The sequence below is a fragment of the Phoca vitulina genome, unplaced genomic scaffold (genome assembly GCF_004348235.1).
Source record: "Phoca vitulina isolate PV1807 unplaced genomic scaffold, GSC_HSeal_1.0 scaffold45, whole genome shotgun sequence".
Lineage (NCBI taxonomy): Eukaryota > Metazoa > Chordata > Mammalia > Carnivora > Phocidae > Phoca > Phoca vitulina.
The window spans coordinates 3,567,332-3,573,698 of NW_022589748.1; the positions used below are offsets into that span (position 1 = coordinate 3,567,332).

Sequence of the window (6,367 nt, forward strand, 5' to 3'; positions counted from 1 at the left end):
CTGAGCCTAAAGCAGGAGTGATTTCAGTTAGATTTCAGCAGGGAGGGTTGTTGGGTGAATGGGTGAGCGACTTCTCTGGAGAGGGTGGGTGGGCTTGGCCGGGGCGGGGGAGGGACCACGCCACCCCTCCTGGCACTCCCATCCCCCACCCCATCCCTCAAGCTCTGGGAGGCAGTGACCCCACGCTACTCTCTATCATAATATTTACCAACAGCGCTGCAATTGAGCCCGGCAGCTCAGCAATTATAATCATGTTATCATTATTGCTGATAATTCCGATCATAAGCATAAATTATAAACAGGAGCGGGCCACAGAGGGTAGGAGCAGGGGGCAGGGCCACCTCTGGGAGGCGTGTGTGTGTGAGGGGTGAGACCCGCTCCCCCCCCCCCCCCCCCCCCCCCCCCGGCTTCCACTCCCCTCCTGTTTCTGGCCAAGGCCAAGTCCCCTCCAGAGCCTGGCCCAGGGCTCCTGAGGGCCTCCGGGTGGCCTTTTCCTGCCAGGGTCCTGGGGTTGTCCTGACCACCGTGCACCAAGCCCCACTCTGCCTCACAGAAACTATTAAGGCGCAATTATTACCGAGCTAGTCTTTCCAAATTGATCTTTCAGTTACTCCACGGCTGCAGCCATGGAGACGGCCCCGACTCAATTACATGCCTCTCTCTGTTCTTGACAGATTCCAGCGGAGGAGAGTCAGAGGAGGAGGCACCAGAGAGGAGGCTCGAGGCAGGGAGGCGCACAGAGCAAGGGGTCCTGCTCAAGAGAGCTCCCTGCAAAGGCGGCGACCGACAGACGGAGGGAAACAGAGAGAGAGAAAACGGAGATCAGCAACGCAGCTGGCAGCAGACAGAGGAGGCCCGTGTCCGTTCATTCATTCCTTCATTCCGCAAACGTTTGTTCTGTGCGCTAGCCTGGGTGCCAGGGACGTGGAGGAGGGTGAGGATAATGGGTGAGTCAAACGGGGATCAAATCATCACCCACCCAATGTAAAATCAACCAGCCAGTACTCACGAGTGCCTAAGGGCTCTGGGAGCCTTGCTCAGGCCAGTGAGGTGGGGAGGGCTGAGACCAAGAGGATGAGGGGCTGGCCTGGCGGGGGGCAGGCAGGGCACTGGGTTCAGGACACCGTGCAAAGGCCGGCTTTCCTTCCATGATGCAAAAGCAAAGCTCTGACTCCAAGACCTGGGCAGATCCCTCCTTGCGGGGGCGGGGGAGGGGGTATGGCAGGCTGGTAGGGGTAAAGGGGGACTCTTCCGCTGCAGATGAGGGGCTGCAACAGGGCCCTGGGATCCCAGAAAATCCCAGGGCAGGAGAGAAATATTTTAGGAAGCGCTGAGGCCCTGGCCCAGTGGGCCTGTGGCATGGAGGCCAGAGGGGGCTGTCCAGTGGGTTCGCCATTCCCCATGGGGCCAGGGGCATGGCCTCAGCTCAGGTGGATACCCCTCTGGCTCACTCCTGATACGCCACCGCGGCTGGCCCAGAGCCCCAGGTTCCGGCGCTGGGTCTGCGTGATACCCAGGACAGACATGGTACTTTGGTGTGGACCCTGGGCCCTCCCATCTCAGGGACAGGGCAACCAGCATTGTGGCACAAGGGGCGAGGCAGTGGGCCAATCCTGCGTGGCTGGGTTTGGTCAAATCACAGATACCAGTGCTTGAACGGCACTCCCTCAACTTGAGTGTGTATCAGAAGAGCTAGGGACTGTGTTCTGTAGGGCCAAGTCCCAGGCCTCCCTCCCAGCCCTCCAGGGTCTAAGCCAACACATCTCCGGGAAGGGCCTGGGCCTGGGCCTTTAACAAGCACACAAGATGAGGAAACTGAGCCCCGGGCTCCCCAAAGTCAGCAGTGAGCTGACCTCTCACATGACCCTTAGCCACTAGCCATGTATGAAAGTCTGTCCCGGCCGAACTGAGAGGTGTTCTAAGGGTAATACAGACACTGGATAGCAAAGACTTCGTCTAAGGCAAAGACCTATAAAACATCTCCATTTTTCAAGATATTATTACCTGTTGAAATGCATACCATTTGGACTGCATACATCGACTACAAGGCTGCATTGAATAACATTTATTGTTGAAATTAATTTCACCTGTTTCTTCTTCACTTTTTAAAATTATTATTATTATTTTTTAAAGATTTTATTGGGGCGCCTGGGTGGCTCAGTCATTAGGCGTCTGCCTTCGGCTCAGGTCATGATCCCGGGGTCCTGGGATCGAGCCCCGCATCGGGCTCCCTGCTCCGTGGGAAGCCTGCTTCTCCTTCTCCCGCTCCCCCTGCTTGTGTTCCCTCTCTCGCTGTGTCTCTCTCTGTCAGATAAATAAATAAAATCTTTTTTAAAGATTTTTTTTTTTAATTTATGGAGGCTGGAGGGGGCTGTCCAGTGGGTTTGCCATTCCCCATGGGGCCAGGGGCATGGCCTCAGCTCAGGTGGATACCCCGGGATCATGACCTGAGCCGAAGGCAGACGCCTAACAACTGAGCCACCCAGGCGCCCCCACTTTTTTTTTTTCAATGCAGCTACTAGGAAATTTAAAATTTCCTCTGTGGCACGCATTTGTGGCCCACATCCTATCTCTGTTGGCCAGACTACTCGACAGGGCCAAACCCTGGGGCCTGGGGGGCTGAGGCCGAAGGTCTGCCCATGCCCCGGTGGCAGACCTAGCTTCCGGCCTTGGCTGGCCTGAAATCCCAAAGCGAGGGCTTTATTTTGTTGGGTCCAGAAGGCTGGGAGGACTCTAAGAGGTTCCTCTGCTGATCAGACACCCCAGTGAAAGAAATGAGTTTTGTCCTTAGCAGCCATGGACAGATTTGGGAATGAAAGGAGTTGCTGGTGGCCTGGGGGATGGCCCGTCTGTGGGTGGGGAGGGGGGAGGGGGGAGCTGGGTCACAGACTCAGGAGCCACCCCCACACCCCCACCCCCGAGCAAGCCCATCACCTACTCTCGGGTGCTTTGTGGCCCCCATATTGCCTGAGCGCCCCAGCTAGGCTCCTGAGTCTACACCCGTCTTGTCCGCCCTTGTTGTGTGGACCCTGCCCTCTGCCTTCAAAGCCTATTTCCATACACTGAATCTTATTTTCCCTTTGATTTCCATGATGGAGCAGGAGATATCCTCTGAAGAGAAAAGGGAGTAGCTGGTTCCAGAAGCTGTTCAAGTCTTATTTTTAAAGGATGAATACTAATTATCAGAGAAAATTATTTCCTGAAAAGCCAAGGAAACCCATGGAGATGGTACAAAGGAGTGGCAGGTTGGGGATCGGGAGTCCTGAGGTCCACCCCCCGACACCCACCGCGGGGCTGCTGTGAGCCGGTCCTTCCCTCTCTGTAATGCGGGCTGCTTACCTGTAAGATGAAAGTGCTTGGGTTCACTGTCCTCACCTTTGGCCCCCGTGGTCATGGCTAGGATAGCATAGTCCCAGGCTCCCCAGAGGCTTGCCCCATGCTAAGGGTTACCTTGTTGGGGGCAGCGGGGCTGTCCCTCTATCTGTTCCCTGATCCCCCGGAGTCTTAATCTCCAAGGAGCCAGGAGAAGTGGTCCAGAATCTTGGGAAAGGAAATGATGCACGCAGGAGGTCAGGGACCCAGGACTGGGGCACGGGGGCTGAGTCCCTGTGGGCAGCTCTCCCTGCTGTCCGTCTGCTGGTCGGAGACCCTGGAGCACATGAACTGGGTCAGGAGGGATAGACCAGCTCCTGACAGGGAGTCCCTGGATGGACGGGGATACAGGACACCCCGGGGACATGCTCACTTCCACAAATGCCCTGGCATCTTGCATCCCCATCTGGGAAATGGGGATTGACAGGCCCACCTGCTGGGAGGGTCCTCGGGAAGATGACAAGCATGGAAGAGGCTTTGTGATGGAGGGAGTCCTATGGCTTCGAGGTTGATAAGGGGAAGGCAGTGAGTGGAGCCTGTTTCCAGGTCTGTGCAGTACGGGGGATGCGGCCAGGCCTGAGGAAAGATGAGGTATGGCCAGTGCAAATGTGCACGCACCAGTCTCTACCCCAAGCATTCTTCCCGTGTCGTATGTCCTTCAGTCCTCATAGCCATCGTACAGAGAAAGGACTATCTTGTCTCCATATTATGGATGAGGAAGCTCAGGCCCAGAGAGGTCAATCGACTCGGCCCAGAAGACACAGTTAGCGAACGTGAAGCCTGGATGTCACACATAGTGGAGCGAGAGACCTAGACATGCAGGGCCTTAACCAAGGCCTTCTGCTGTACCACACTGCCCCCAGTCTGCCTGGGCAAGGTGGGGCTCACGCTGGCTGTTCTGGACTAGAAGAGCAGCCCGGAGCCTGGAAGAGAGTGCGGACCCCCAGAACTCCACTCGCATTATTGCTGCTCTGGATTCTGCCTGCAGAGGGCAGTACTGAGCACACACTGGTGCTCCCTCCCCAGCCAGGGCTCAGCTCCCCGGGGAAGGAGGGGGTGGTGGCCCTGGGCTGTAGAGGCTTCTGGTTCTCTGCTCCAGGACTTGGGGTCTGGAAAGCATTCTCCCTAGAAACCAACAGCCCAACCAGCCAGCCCTTCCGGGGACCGGCGTGCCCCAGCTGGGCCCACGGAGGCCACGCCTTACCTCCAACACCTCATGGGCTGCTGCAGGTGGGATGGAGGGACCGTAGGCTAGTGGGATGAACCAGGGCTACCGAGACAGAGCCAGTCACGCCATGCACATGCTGTATGTCCCTAAGCAAGTCACTTCCCTTCATCGTAAAAGGAGGCCAACACAAGACACCCCCAAGCCTTAGTGATGCTTAAAAAAGAGTGCCCATCATCACTGTCATCCACCATGGGGCCACACTTCAGTTTACTGAGAGGCTGCAAAAAAGGGGGGAATGGAGGTGCAGGGAGGTGAAGTGTCTTGCCCAAGGTCACCTGGTGCTAAGAGGAAGAGCCAGGATTTGTACCCACACAGTCTCTAGGTCTTAGCTCTTCCCCTCGGTGATGTTGCCACACCTGGGCCAGCAGAGGGCAGGTGGGGATGTGGGTCTAAGGGGGGGCCACACAACAGGGTGTCAAGGTGTCTCCAGGCCTCCTGGTGATGGCGGGGATAGGGAGATACCCCCAAGAAGGTAAAGGGCAGTGCGGGATGGAGGCATCGTGGCCTCATTCTCAGTCCCCACTCCTCTGGCCAACGCTGTGGGCAAGGCATTCAGTGGGCACCCGGGGCCCCTCTGGGCTTGGCTTTGGGCTGTGCACTGTGGACCTGCCCTGCCCAGGAGGAGTTCTGTCTGATGGACTTGTGGGCTAGAGCTGGTCGGCCAAGTTGATCCTTTGCCAAGTGCCCGCTCTGTGCCCAGCAGGGTCGCAGGAGGCTGGGCAAAGACCTCGTGGGCTTTGCTGGGATCTGGAAGATTCTCAATCTCTATTTGGCTCTCTCCATCTAGGCCAGGAGCTCCGTGGGGTTGGGGCCTGCCTGGCTTCTGTCCCTCCCAGGAGTGCCCAGCATAGCAAGGGCCTAGCACAGGACTCGGGGCAGCACTCCTTGTGCTGAATTAAGATGCATGGCTCTGGACAGGATGGGAAGTGTGCTCCTTGGTTCCATAGGACGGCTGGTATGGTAGGGGAAGCGGGCGGCAAAAGCCCGAGTCCGGGGACCAGAAGGAGGGCTGCCCAGACAAGACGGGCCTTGGAGCCTCCGGTTGGATCTGCTGCGACCTTGGGCATACCACTGCCTTCCTTCACACCCCCGGGGACAAAGGCTGAAAGAGGTACCTGGACCAGCCACCGGAAGCTAACCTGGGCAAGGTGGGAGTGACCCGCCAGCCGACTTCAGTTCTCCAGCCGCCGCCGCGCCCGCGCCCAGGCGCTGGCCTCTGCTCCCGGGTGCCTCCCCGCGCCCGCCGAGTGACCTTGACCCCGCGCCCGGCACCCCCCTTCCCCCCCCCTCCGCGCCCCGGTTTCCTAATCCGCCCCCGACAGGGCGCTGGGGAGGCGGAGGGGCGTCGCCGGGCAGCCAGGGGGCGCCGAGGCCGCGGGCGCCCCTCCCGCAGGCCCCCCTGGCGGCGGGCGCTGGGGCGGCGCGCGCTCGGGGCGCCGGGGGCGGGGCGGGGGGCGCGGCGCTCCCCCCGCGGTGCCCAGGCCGGGGCGCGGGGCGGGTCGGGCGGGCTAATCCCGTATGTAAATGGCAGCCAATGGAGGGTGGTGTTGCGCGGGGCTGGGATTAGGGCCGGGGCGAATGGCTGGCAATCTTACTGGGATTACAGAACAAAGAGCCTCCCTGCGCTCCCGCTCTCGGCTCCGCTCCCCGCGCCGCGCCCCGCCCTCCGCCGCAGCCCGCGCCGGGGGTGGGGGCCGCCGAGCGCCAGCCCCCCGGCCGGCCCGAGAGCCCCCGCCGCGGCCCCTCCCCGGCCGGCGCCCCGCGCCC

General features: G+C 59.7%; 1 long non-coding RNA gene across 1 annotated transcript; it reads right to left on the minus strand.

Annotated features, from left to right (window-relative positions):
• Positions 1-682: 682 nt before the first annotated feature.
• Positions 683-4,037, minus strand: LOC116648858. The gene is made up of 3 exons (XR_004302574.1): positions 3,806-4,037; positions 3,451-3,649; positions 683-768 (listed from the first exon to the last, which is right to left on the minus strand). It is a non-coding gene; the product is annotated as an uncharacterized LOC116648858 (long non-coding RNA).
• Between the last annotated feature and the right edge of the window lie 2,330 nt (positions 4,038-6,367).